At 39.9% G+C, this 14407-nt stretch overlaps 1 protein-coding gene across 1 annotated transcript in view; it reads right to left on the reverse strand.

Moving 5' to 3' along the window:
• NAALADL2 (N-acetylated alpha-linked acidic dipeptidase like 2) overlaps positions 1 to 6003 on the reverse strand; it is a 1488397-nt gene extending 1482394 nt beyond the window's left edge. Inside the window, exon 1 of the mRNA XM_022571899.2 lies at positions 5487 to 6003. The gene's annotated coding sequence lies outside the window, so the exon portion shown is untranslated. The remainder of the gene's footprint in view (positions 1 to 5486) is intronic.
• Between the last annotated feature and the right edge of the window lie 8404 nt (positions 6004 to 14407).

Genomic DNA, 14407 nt, shown 5'->3' on the forward strand with positions numbered 1-14407 from the left:
TATAGATGCTGTAACAGGATTGCCTGTCTCCACTACTTAGTACTATGTAACCTTGGGCAAGTTAATGTATGCCTTAGTTTCATTTGTAGAAATAATAGAACCCACCTAATAGGGTTTTGGTGATGATTAAATGAGTTAGTACATACAAACCAAAACTACAGTGTTGGCTCTTAGTAAATGCTCAAAAATTACTAACTTTTAGTCAGCTAATAGAGTAACATATTGGAGCTAAAGGAACATCAGAGACCATATGGAACAGGACTTGGCAAGCATTTTGTAAAGGGCGAGAGAGTAAATATTTTAGGCTTCTCAGCCACACCATCTCTGCCTCAACTACGAAACTATAATCTATGACAAATGCAGACACAGACAATAAACTGATGGATGTAGTTGTGTTCTAATAAGACTTCACTGTTCATGAAAACAGGTAGCAGGCTGGATTTGGCCTGAGGGCCAATGTTTGCAGCCTCCTGATGTAGAATAACAGCCACACTCTAATGAGAAAGTAAAGAACAGAGAGGTCAGTTGAGTAACAGAAAGTCAGCCAGCGAAGCACTGGCAGGTACAGAACTAGAAGCAAGAATTCTACAGTTGGCTCAGTTCAATGTTCTTTCTACATCTCCACATAGGAGAGGCTTCATGAAATCTCCCTATCCCGATCTACAAACAGAAACAATTGCTCCCTTCCTTACTCTCACACAACATACAAGTTCGGCAGAAAACTGATAGATTTTGCAGAGTGATAAGTACACTGGAGTTCATTATGCTATTCTTCCTACTCTTGAGTGTCTGATAATTTCCACAATAAATTAAGAAAAGAAAATCAAAGCATTCAGTTCTCTTCATATGGCATTCATCAATTCTTCAGAATATTTGTGTACGTTCTTTTCTTCTCTACTAGAGACGGTAATTTGAAGGCAAGGATCATGTCATTTGCATCTTGGTATCACCATTTCTTGCCAAGACCTCACACAAAACCCTATTTTATAATTATGATTTAATAAACAAATGGTCCCTAAATAACTGAAGGAAAGTCATGTCAAACAAGGTACTATTTCCAACTGCAAAATTCTCTCCACCTTGTCCAGTGGCTTAGTATCCATGAGCAGTGCTGTCAAAATGCTCTTTCCTTACACCCAATTTGTTGCCAATCCAGTTTTCATTACATCATTTTCAAAATCCAACTGAAATCTATTCCTAGCTAACATCTCTTTCCAGGTCTAATACCACCCCTCCATAAGTAGATTCACCACCAGCAATAACACGGTTCTCTATTAGATCACACTTGGTACTTAAAAAGTAAGCTATCTCTTTGATAGGATAATAATATTTTTAGAACATTACTGTAGTTAGCCAGCAACAATGGAGGTAAGATTCAATGTTTTTACTGTCCTCACCATAGCCTTTCTCAGACTTCATGATATAATCTTGCTTACCTTACTTCCCCCTTCACCTCTAGCTACCTTCTATTTTATAATCTCAACTTTCTTTCTAAGTCTTCTCTCAAGCAGAAATTTGAGAAATTCTGAGAATCTCAAAGTATTTTCTCATCAAATACATCCGTGACCAAATGGGAAAAAGATACCATTTCCTACAAATTTCTTATGCACTGTGTGCCACTCATCACAATGAGAAGGAATCCAAAGAGAACATGCACACACTCCCACCTGCACCTGTGTCCACACAGTTTTCCTTCTCTCTTATTAGTATAGATAAATAGCCCATAAGCCTAGAAACAGATAACCTCTCCTGTTGCATCCTTAGAATACTGCTCCCCTCTCTCTCTCCTGCATCATCAATTTTCCATCTCTACTGACTCTTTCTCAGAAGCATAACATACTTTTTTTTTTTTGCACATCTTTAAAACTCTCTATATCACATAGCCCTCCAACTAATGATCCATTTCTCTCCTTTCCTTTTCAATAAAAATCTTCAAGGGATGTATACCATTACCCTCTAACTCCTCTTCTACTGCTTTGCCAAACATTCCAAACAAGGCTTCACCACCCACCACTCCAAGGAAACTGATATCATCAAGGTCGTCAATGATTTCCTTTGCTAAATCAACTCTCAGTCCTCATCTTTGACAATCTCCCTACTTTTTCAAACATTTCCTTCATTTGGCTTCTGTGATTCCACACTCCTGCCCTTCCCCTTACCTAGCATACAGCTAGCTCTTTTTCAGAATCTTTTGCTGGTAGCTCTTCATCTCTTAATGTTGAAGGCCCCCAAGGCTCAGTTGTTGGTCCTCTTCAGTTTTCCAACCCCACATATTTTCGATGAATCTACCCTATTTCTTTGCTTTTAAAACCAGTTGTAGGTTGAAGAATCCTAAATGCATATCGTTAGCCTGGCCTTCAGACCATCTGCTTGACATCCCCACTTGGATATTTAAAATGCATCTAACCCTTACTATGTCCAAATCCAAATTATTAATCTTCACCACCATGTCTTTCTCCTGCTATCTTCCCCATCTCAGTAAATGTAAATTCTATCTTTTCAATTGCTTAGGTGATTGAGTTCTCCCTAATTTCTTTGCTGTCACACTCCATATCTAATCTGTCAGCAAATCCTGTGGAACGTACTATCAAAGCACATCCAGCATATGAACTTTTCACCACCTCCACGGTTACCATCCTGGTCTAAGCCACCATCTCTGTCACACGGATTATCATAATTGCCCAATTGGCACCCCTACTTCTGCCCTGGCCTTCCTTCAATCTGTTCTCAACACAGTAGCAAGAGTAATGGAATTCAACAGTTCTGTTGGACTGTTCTGATCAAAACACTCCAAAGGCTTCCATATCACTTCAAGTAAACGCCAGAGTCATTACAACAGCTTACTAGACCATGCAGTACTATCTAACCTCTATTTCATTTAAGACCACATAACCTACTTTCCTCCTTCCTCTACACCACTCCACTACACTGGCTTCTTTGAACACACCAAAATGCAGGGCCTCTGCATTTTTATCTTCTCTGTGACTGGAAAACTCATGCCCCAAATATCACCTGGCTCACTGCCTCATCTGCTTCAAGTCTACTGAAATGTCACCTACTCTGGGGGCCTTCCCTTATAATCATATTTTAAACTGCTAAACACATGCACACACACCTTTTCTTGCTTTATGTTTTTTCATAGCACTTAGTACAGGTATACCTCATTTTACTGTGCTTCTCTTATTACTTCACAGATAATGCATTTTTTTTTTTTTTTTTTTTACAAATTGAAGGTTTGTGGCAGCCCTGCATTATCAGATGATGGTTAGCATTTTTTTTAGCAATAAAGCGTTTTTGTTTTTTTTTAAGATATAGTGCTATTGCACCCTTAATAGACTGCAGTATAGCATAACATAACTTTTTATATGCACTGGGAAACCAAAAAATTCCTGTGACTTCCTTCATTGCGATATTCCCTTCATTGTGATGGTCTGGAACCAAGCCCACAGTATCTCCAAGGTATTCCTGTATAGTATCACCTTCTATTTTTCTATGTCCTATATATAATGTTTCTCTCCACTAGAATGTAAATTCCAAAAAGGCAGTACTTTATTCCAGTGCCAAAAACAATGCTTGGCACACAGTAAACACGATAAATATTTGTTGACTAAATTAATAAATGAGTATTGAGCTATGTGAATCTGATAATGCTTTTTGTAAATAATAATTGTACCATTTCACTCTTGTTGGTCCTATAATAGTCTATAATACTCTTTGTATGGTACCAGGAATCATAAGATCATTCCTGTGAAGAGGAATTTCTCTTACATTCCCTGTAAGTCCTGAGATCAGAGATTACTGCCAGTTGCAAAGATGAAAAACTTGAGTAGTTTCAGGTGAAAGTTTTTTTTTTTTTTTTAGAAGATGTTGGGGGTAGGAGTTTATTAATTTATTTATTTTTGCTGTGTTGGGTCTTCGTTTCTGTGCGAGGGCTTTCTCTAGTTGTGGCAAGCGGGGGCCACTCTTCACCGCAGTGCACGGGGCTCTCACTATCGTGGCCTCTCTTGTTGCGGAGCACAGGCTCCAGACGCGCAGGCTCAGTAGTTGTGGCTCACGGGCCTAGTTGCTCCGCGGCATGTGGGATCCTCCCAGACCAAGGCTCGAACCCGTGTCCCCTGCATTAGCAGGCAGATTCTCAACCACTGCGCCACCAGGGAAGCCCTGAGGTGAAAGTATTTTTGAAAGATCTCTTCTTTCTATTAAGAATTCTTAAAGGGGAAAATAAAGAAAATGAGGAAAATTCTACTCAAATATCAAAGCCCAGTTTCAAACCTAACCTTTTCATTAATCCTTTCCTCCCCCATTCACCCAGAGCACTTGGTACCACTATCCCAGTGCTCACCATGGTCCCTTCTAGATATGCACTCTCTGGACGACAGGAACTGGATCTCTTTTCTCTCTTAGTCCTTCACCAGCTCTCCATGATTGACATTCAAAGAAATGTTAGTGGATTGAACTGAATGGAATGAATACTACAAGAACCTATGATGTAACTGCTTGTTTGTCAAGATGTAGTCCATCAACAGAAGCAACACCATGCTCTAAGTTCCTAAGGTTGGTTTCAAACAAACCCTTGTCCTCTGTACAGCATGGCCAACTGAGGCAACAGGACACACAGTCCAATAACTTAATCACACATACAGGTCCAGGATCCAATACTCTGCTCCTCAAGATGCACAAGCCACGGTAAGCAAAGTCTTGCTAAGGACGACAGAACAGGAAAGGATACAGTCTGTGTACTTGTTATTCTAACAGTGCGGGGCAAAAGAAGACAAGACACCAAAGGATGAGATACCCAATAAAGAGGAAAAATAATAATAGTAAGTGTGGATAAAGAAAGGGGGAGGGAGGACTAAAGGATGAAGAGGATGGGAGAGTGAGACCGTGGGGGAGATGTGGTAGTAAGAGCCAGACACTAGGGTAGAAAGCAGCGCAGGCGCTAATCACAGGCTGCTCCTTCAACATTCTCTCCTAAACTTCCTAGAGCAAGCGACGGTGCGCGTCCTCAAGAGAGGCGTTCCACACGCGAGGGCGCCCCTCGGGCGAGCCATCCCTAAAGCAGGGTCAACAGCGCCGCTGTCTACCCCGGCGTGCGTGCGTGTGTGAACGTGTCAGAAACGGGCGCTCTGGAGCTGCGGGTCTCTGCACTTAGACGACCGGCTTCGGGAGATGGGCGGGGGCCGCGAGGCGGGGCCGCAGGCTGCTCCGGCCGGCGCGTGCCCGGGAGCGGCCGGAGCCCGGTGCCCCGCGCGCCGCCCCTCCAGGTCGCTCCCGCCCCGCCGCCGCCGCCCGAGCGCCCCTCCGCCCGGGGACCTGACACCCGATCGGCGCGCTGGGACCCACGCAGGGGTGCGGCCCGCGCCTCAGCCTCGCCAGTCCGGTCGTGGGGACGGGAGGGAGAGCCGGACGGCTGGGCCGAGGCCGCGCCGCCTCCGAGCGTCGAGCTGTTTGGGGCAAAACTTTGGAAACAGAAGGACTCGGATTACCTGAGCGGCGCGGGCGCGGGCTCGTCTGCGGTACGGCTGCCGGGCGCGGGCCGGGTTTTCAGCAGCCGTAAAGCGGGAGGAGCGCGCGAGCTCTCGCCGCCGAGCTGCTGCCCCGGCGCCTCCGCCGCGAGCGTCAGCCGCTTGGCAAGGAGCGGGCTGGGCTGAGTCATAATAAAAGACACGCTTGCCGAGCGAAGCGGGAAGGGGGCTTGAGAAGCCTTGTTAAATGGCAACAGGCTCAAGAATAGGGAAGGTTTTTGTTTTTTTTAAATGGGCAAAACTGGAAAACTTGCCCCATGGTAGGAGAGAGATGAGCTTCTTTTATAATTTGAATATATTTTACAAGTACTTTTCTATATCTAATAAGACTTCTTAAAGATTACTTTTTTAAGTGCATTGCCTCCGGACAGGTAGCTAGCTGGGTATAGTGCTGAGCCTCGTCCCTTCCAGCCTCAGGACCTTATTCTGCAAGTTACTTGAGTTCGTACCTTTGTTTCTTTCATCCCTTGAACGGGGTAATAAAGGCATGTCCCTCGGGCGGGAGAATATTGAGAGGGTACTTGGCATTGTGCTTGCAGTTTGCACTTACTGAAGCTTAATTATGAGTGAAAAATAAAAGGGGGGATAAGTGAACAGCTTTAAAAGGAAGAAGACAGAAAAATAAGGCAAGGATTTTTTTTTTCACGAGGGATAAATGAGACAAATGTCTCAATGGAAGAAAAGAAACTGGAACCTTCAAGAAGCAAATGAGGCCAAGAGATGTAGCTGAGATGGGAGAGGGAAAATGGGGGGGGGGAGAAAAACCAATAAAGCTAGGCCCAGTGGCCAGAAAGCTGAAGCTTCATGGGGGGAAGGGAGGAGGAGTGTGTTTATTCGCTATTTAGAAAAGCATGACAAACTCCCTCTACTGAGGGAGATTTTTTAAAATATTTAAACAAACAACTGTTTAAAAATAAGCCCCAAATGAGGAGCCTTTGCTCCAATGAATGAGATTTGGCAGTTCTGCAAAATGAGGAAATTCTTCCCGTGCTGCCTCCTAGGGGGGTTGAGTCATCAAACCATAGCAAAAATTAGTGGGCTGGATTCCTGAAAGGCATGCCAGATGGATGCATTCTGCTTAGTTTTAATAACTGTATTATGCTCCCTCTGTATTGTCAATTTTGGAAGAAAGGAATCTGAATAAAGATTTGAGGAGTGAACTTGAAAATAAAAGCCAAACTGGTTACTTAATGTATGAGTATCCACCCACAATGAGCATGCAGTTAAAGATTCCAAGTAACAATTTCTCCCACTTTCATTCTCCATCCCCTTTGCTTCTGCTTTCACTGTATTTCTACTTTTGTTATATTATTTTTGTACAATGGAACTGCCTAGGGGAAAGGTTGTTTTAATTAATACTAAGGAATGGAAGGAATTTTAGCTAGGCCTCTGTAAGTAGGGTCACACTTTTTGAAAGGAAGGTTTTTTCAGTTGAAGTTTTAATGAGAGTAAGGGTAAATTGACAGATGTGAAACCAGAAGTTGTTTTAGACAAACAAGAAAACAGTAATAGAACTGTTGTGCAAGAATCAAAAAGAAATCAGAAATGGTTCTAGTCTGTAATTAACTGTAAGCACCAAAGGCTAGAGGAAACTTTTTTCTATCAGATAAAGAAAAATGGGTGCCTTGCTCTACCACCCAGGCTTTCAAATAGAAATAAAAGAAAGAAAAAAAGAGAGGAGAAAGAAGAAAAAACAACACAGAGAAACAAAACAAAGAAAAACCTCTATCAGATTCTTGTAGAAGAATTTCTACAGATTTGCATTTTCCTAGGAGATCTCCTACAGGGTAAAATACTTGTAGGTGCCTCTTTCGGTGTAGAAGCACAAGCAAAATATTTGAGGAGATTAAATTTTGTAGAATTGGGGAAAACCCTAAGTAAGATAAGAATCCCACTCTGTTTCTGTTTTGCTAAACCTTGGGGCTGAGGCAAACAGACTATCATTAAACCTGTATTAAAGTGAAACAAAGAGATAAAATCTCAAATGGTGTGAAGCCCTTACACTAAAAGGAGAGCAAGAAAACAAAATCAAAGCCCAAAAATAGAGAAAGAGATTAGGAAGATTTTCTAAGGGAACCTTTGAACTTTCTGCAATATGAATACCTATGACTTGCTTTAGACAAATAGGCAATATAAACTAAAGCTGAGAACCAAGAAGATCTGGTCAGTTCAGATAAAAAAGCCTTCCTTGCCTGAAATGTTTTGGTCTGAGGTAATTCCATTCATTTTAGGTAGAGACAAAAATTCCCCACATGATTTTGTGTGCCCATAAACACCTCAATCACCTGAATCCACTTGAATGCACTTTTTAGTTTGACTTCTCGCATTCTGTAAACTAAATCTTGACTCAAGGTCTTTTGAGCATTTTGTAAATTTATCCAAAAGTAGATTTAGACTAGTAAGCGTTTGCTTTTAAAACTTTTAAATCCATCGTTAATTAGTGTTAATAATGTAAAGCATAGAGTGATCTGCTTTTCAAGGCGTTTTATAGATAGAACAGTTATAATTAAATTATATCCATTTGATAACATTACAAGTCCCTTTTACACAACTGACTTTAACCTTAGTGTGTTAATATGATTTTTATTTAAGATTTCACGTAAGATTATATTGGAAAGGATTGATTGTTTTGACTGCAAAAGACTGTATTGTTCTTTCTGACTTAAATCTTCAGGGTAGTAAGGATTTCATGTCACATTCTGAACACTGTTACAACATCATCTGTTGCTAAATCACCATGTAACAGAAGCACTAGTTAACAGGTAGACAGCTTTAACAAATTCATAGTTTTCTAAACTAATTTCATATACTAAAGACTGTATCAGAGCCAAAGTGAGATTCTCCAGCCAAATTTGAACTTTAGCTGAGAACACTGTGTTCCAAGATTGCTAGTTAATCCAGCTCAGTAGGGGAGGACAATCTTAAAGATACAGATCCTTGTTCTGCCCTGTCAACAACGCATATGTACTTATGGAATCCGTTGTACATATTTTAGAATAGGTCTACATGAAACTATTCAAACCTAAAAATCAGCACTCTGGTCACTTTAGACAATTGAGGTAGGTTGAAGAATGGTCACTTTATGGGTTTGGTTTTTGGACACTGTCACAACTAGAAATTCTCAGGTAATTAAAATTTTCATTGGAAAAACAAACAACTTTAGGAAATAGGCTTCTCATACATTTCTGACTGGAGTATAAAATATTTTACCCCCCTACAGAGAGCTCTTTAGTAACAATCAAAATTACAAACACCAGGATTATATTCCCCTGGAACCACCAAATTGCTTTTGGGAGTTGATGCTATAGAACTAATGCATGTACAGTATTATTCACTGTAATAACAAAAGTTTGGAAATAACCTAAAAGTCCATCTACGGGAGACTGGTAAAATTAATTATAATACATTCATTCAGTAGAATGTACTATATGCAGTTGTTGGGGGAAAAATAAAGAAACAGAATGAGGAAATTTTCTGTAAACAGGTTTGGGAAATACAACAAGATATATAAAGTGAAAGAAAAACAACGTACAGAACAGTGTGTAAAATATAGTACCTTTTGTATAAAGAGGAGATATGGTTATATTTACTTGCACATGCATAAAGAAATTCTGGAAGGAAACATAAGAAACTAGTAATAGTTACTCATATAAAGGGGAGATCAAATGTGCTGACTGGACTGAGGATGGGGTAAAAAGAGACTTTCACTGCATACCTTTTTGTTTTCTTTTGGGGGGCTGTGTAAATATATTATCTGTTTGAAAAATCAGGTTTAAATAAAGAAAAAAAAAGCTAAATAGTATCCATAATGTGTAAAAAGATAAAGTTGGAAAAGTTATTTTGAAATTGAATAATCTCCCTGTCATAATCCCAAAGCACTGAAATTTACTATTAAGAATTCCTAACTAAACTATGAATTCTATTTACATCTGTTTTGACTATAAAGGTCTGTACTATTTGAAAATACCAGGTAAACCTTCACACACAAATAAAATTCATATTCATTTCTCTCTAATGATTTTAAATTTCCCAGTAATAGAGAAATTAATGCATAAAGTACAGTGTATTTTATGGTAATAGACTGTCCATTTTCTTTTGCTGAAAATACTGGATAGTAAGTAGCAAGTACTAATATTTTAATTCTATAATGACTAAAAGAAAATACTTCTTACATTAAAGTACCTTTGGTCTGCAGACTCTCTGTAATTGTTAACTATATAAAGTCCCTGCTATTTCCAATGCTTTTCGAGAAATTAATGGCCTCAATGTGAGGAACTCAATGAAAAATAAGTAAATAAATTCAAATCACTCGGCTTACAGAGTGTTTTGAATTTTTGCAGAAATTTTTTGTGTAAAGAAAGTTACTTAGCTGAGAAAGTGGCATCCAGGAGGTGTTGACAATGTGTGTATGACTTCTTGAATATTAAGCAGGGTGGCAGAAGCTGTTTGTTTCATTGATGTTGGTGTGCCCCATACATTTCTCAGCCTGCCATGCAGTTATATTAGTCACGTGACTGAGTTCTGACCAATGCAGTGTGGATGACAGTATGCCACGCTGTCTTTATTTGTTGAGCCGGATGGTTGGAGAAACTTTAGCAGAGGATTCTAAGTACTGTATCTCTCCATATCAAGTCAGCAAAAATAACCACACTCGATATGAGGCAATTTCATATCAAGGCAATGATTACACAAGTGTAATCTGTGAAGCTGAAGAAGTAGAAAGGGAACACTCAGGTAATTCAGAGATAATTGCAGGAGACAGCTACCACCTCCTGGTATTCATGCTCTGTACAATAACCTCCCTTTGAATATGGGCTGGATCTAGTGATACTTCTATTGAACAGAATAAAGCAGAAATAATGAGATGTCACTTCCAAGATTAAGGTATAAAAAGACTGTAGCTTCTCTCTAAGCATGCTTTCTTTCACTTTTTCCTGGGTTACTCATCTGGGGAGAGCCAGCTGACAAGCCATGAGGCAGTCCTGTGGGGAGAAAGTCTCCTGTGTCAGGGAAGTGAGGCCTGCCAAAAACCATATGAGAGAGACTGGAAGCTGATTTTTCCTCCCAGTCAAGCCTGCAGAAGTGACTGCTGTGCCTGCCAACAGTTTGAACGCCATCTCATGAGAAACTTTGATCCAGGGGCACTAAGTTAATATGTCCCCATTCCTGACCTGTAGAAGCTGGGAAATAATAAATGCTTTAAGGCACTAGGTTTTGGTAATTTGTTATGCAGCAGTAATAAATGCACTAGGAAAACAAAAGGGAAAAGATGGGAACTTAGAGAGTGACCATGTGTGATTGGGTTCTCGGTCCTCTGAGGAGGAACTATATTTTATGGTTACGTCATAAAGGTGGAATGGACTCCCTCCCAATTATGGGTAGGATGTAGAAGCTGATAACACTACACACACCACGAGAATCTGAGAAAAATTTGATGACACATACAAGGGAGCCCTGGGGAAAGAAGAGTAGGCTCAAGTAGGTTCATGCTGACTTGGGGGGAGGCAGAGGGAGTGATTGGGCCTCAAGAGTGACTCATAGGCACTCTAGGGGTATGGGTCTGGGGAAAAGTTCCTGTGCATGGGCTGGAGATTTGCAAGGTGTTAAATTGCCCGCCAGAGTGAAAGGAGGAGGCACCCTGGGCTTTCTTATCAGCCTGTTCACAGATGGGGCCAAATAGGAAAGGGAGGGTGAGGCTTAAAGTCAGAAATCAAAGATCAAAAAGTGAGGTCAGAGCTCTTTGTTACAGGGTGTCTCCCAGCTATTGCTTGTACCTTAGGAGCTCAGAACAGGGTCCCCAGAAGAATGGTACTCTGACCTCTTAACAAGGGGCATGTTTGGCTGCAGCTGATACCTCTGAGAGAGCAGCACAAGACCAGTTTGGGGAGCAGCAAGAGAAAACTGAGACCTTATCTGCTGCTGCTCAAACCATGCTGACAGGGAAGAAGAAAGTCCCTTCTCTCCTCTTTTACTTTCCAAAATCCCTTTCATGCTGCCTGTGAGTAGAAATTCATCAGTGCCTCAGAAACGCAACCTATCCTAGCCCCAGCATCATGGAAGACACTGTGGAAGGGTGGATTTGGAGCAGAGTCCATGGGCGAACGCCCGGCACATTCCTCACCTTTGTCATCTCAGCATCTGTGCACATCTCTCCTCACATTTTTTTTCACTTCTATAGCAATAACTTCATGCTTCTGCATTTATTCAAACAGGAATACTCTCACCCTCTCCCCCAAAAAAGGAGACACAGACAAGAGCAGCAACATCATCCTTTTAGTTAGGTCAGTTCCTCTGTGGGTTCAATCATAAACCCACCTTGGATACTCTATAACTGAACATGAAAGTAAAAGCACTAACAATCATCACCAAACTTTATTTAAAATAATAAGGACATAAGGAGGAAAGAGGAAAAATACTATATACAAAATGCTGGAGTCCTTGTTTTTGTAACCAGTCAGGAGAAAGTTGATAATTGTAACTTCCATTATCCATTGTACCTCAGCTGGTATCTCTGCTGGTTATGGTTATTAAGCTGGTAGAATGACTCAGATCTTTATTCCCGAAGAATTTAATGCCTCAGTAATTCTGTCTTTTTTGTGTTTCTATAGTTTTCCATTAATTTTTACTATTAAATATGTACATGGTAAGTGGTAACCCAGAGAAGCTGCTGGGTTCCAGATATAGTCCTCTCTGGACATCGTATAGCAGCAGCCTAATTTCTCCTTGATAATCAAGATCAATCGCTTCAGCTAATTAAGTATGCCCCTCATTGACAGTTAATTCAGTGACATGAAAACCTCAAAATGGCCAGCGAGAAGTCTCAACTTCCAATTCAATGGAACAGTGGTCATGTCCCCTGGTAGTAACATTCCTTAGTTCCTTGGAAATTGAGATCACTAAATCAGAAGCATCCAAAGTTTCAGGGATGGGAAGCAAACTTTTGTAAGCAGATAACTAGGTGTAGTCATGAGAGAAGCCACTCATATTTCTCCCTCTAGATTCCTGGAGCCATACATTCCAACTTTGGGAGAAAGAGCATCATATGTGCTCAAAACGTATACTGTATGCTGCATCCCAGTCAGTGACATATGTGGAAGGACCAGTGAATATCATTCTGCCTCACTTATTTTGCTGTGAAACAATGTTGTGTGGGATTTCAAGATGGTGAATGTAGGTGTTCTGTAAGTCCATGAATGGTGCTGCTGACCAAGCATTGCTGGCAGGTAAAGCAAATCCATACTCAGAATAAATGTGCCTTCTTGTGATGTCCAATCTCTGTACCCTCTGTAGAGGAGCCATGAGATGAAAGGAGCCTGGGACCTTGACCTTCTGCTTAGAGGAGGGCTACCAGAGAGCCACTGAATCTAGAACATCCGCTTTGGACCTTGTGTGTGAGAAATAAACTTTTATTGCATTAAGACACTGACATTTTGGTGTTGTTTGTAATAGCTTTTGGCCTATTTTGACTAATTCAAGCAACAAGTTTCCCTTCAATGAGAAATAAAAGAATTCTAAAGATCCATGAAGGAACTAAGGACTTAGTTATTATACACAAAAACTTTATTCTTTTCTTTAACATATAATACTAAGAAACATTTTTCTATGTTTGATCTATGAATTAAGTTTTCTATCTTCATTCAGAAATGATTTTCTATGTCTGAAATAATGAGGATTTCTAAAAAAATTTTATTACTACTACTGTTTATTATTACTATTACTATTATTATTACTATTACTATTGATTGATTTTTTTTCAAAATATCGATATCCAAGTAGTTCAAAGGATTTCTTTCTATCTGTCTAAAGGATATGTTTCATTAAAGAATCCGCGAAGGACTATTCATGAAATCAAAATTTTAATTACTCAAAAAAATTAAACTGAAGTTTTCTCTATTCCTCTTTTCCGCTAATGCACAGTATAATTTGCTTCTTTCCTTCTTTTACTTTTGGTATTCCAGAGGGATTTATTAACTAAAAGAATAACTGTATAATTGCCAGTTTTCTTTTTCATCACATTATAAAGCCTTTAAAATATGTTCACATCTTGAAAATCCATTTTTTACAAAAATTATTGATACATGGCTAGACTGTATGGTGGAAAAGAAACTTGAGAATTTCTGTTTTCCTGCTCTGTCAATATACCAAATGATCCAGAAGAAAATATTAAATGGTATGTACAGCCCAAGCTCTGTTTATTGGATGGATGGCTTAGCATGAATACCTGTGAGACTTTTCCATACTAGAACGTGTCTTAAATAGCTATAAGCAAAACACTCTTAATATAATTTAGAGTCTTCTTTGAAATAGAATAAAATGATCATCTAATGATTAAGAAAAAAGAAGTCTACTAGAATACAGAATGGTTTGAATAACTTAATAAACCTTGCAAAAGGTAAAGACAAGATAACCCATCCCAAATATTACATAACACTTGCCCTCCAACTTTCTTAATATAGTATATATATTTGAGGTTTCATCACTTTCATGATTTTTCCATTAAGTATACGATATAACTATTGATGTAACTTTCATATCTTCCATACTAACATTCCAGTTTATGCAATGGACATAACTTCTTTTTCCCCTGCCATATGTCCTTGCCTTTGGGAAAATGGTTTTCTCCACCCCAGATGAATTTGATAGAACTATCTAGAAAAGAGCCCTGACTCCAGGACCAGAGGCAAATTCTTTTTTTTTTTTAAGTTATATTTAGCATTCAGAATTTCGTTTTTAAATTTTATTTATTTATTTTTGGCTGTGTTGGGTCTTCCCTTCTGTGCGAGGGCTTTCTCTAGTTGCAGCGAGCAGGGGCCACTCTTCATCGTGGTGTGTGGGCCTCTCACTGTCGCGGCCTCTCTTGTTGCGGAGCACAAGCTCCAGAC

Source organism: Delphinapterus leucas, chromosome 4, assembly GCF_059928025.1.
Source record: "Delphinapterus leucas isolate spDelLeu-1000000601 "Yukka" chromosome 4, BTC_Dleu_Yukka2, whole genome shotgun sequence".
Taxonomy (NCBI): domain Eukaryota; kingdom Metazoa; phylum Chordata; class Mammalia; order Artiodactyla; family Monodontidae; genus Delphinapterus; species Delphinapterus leucas.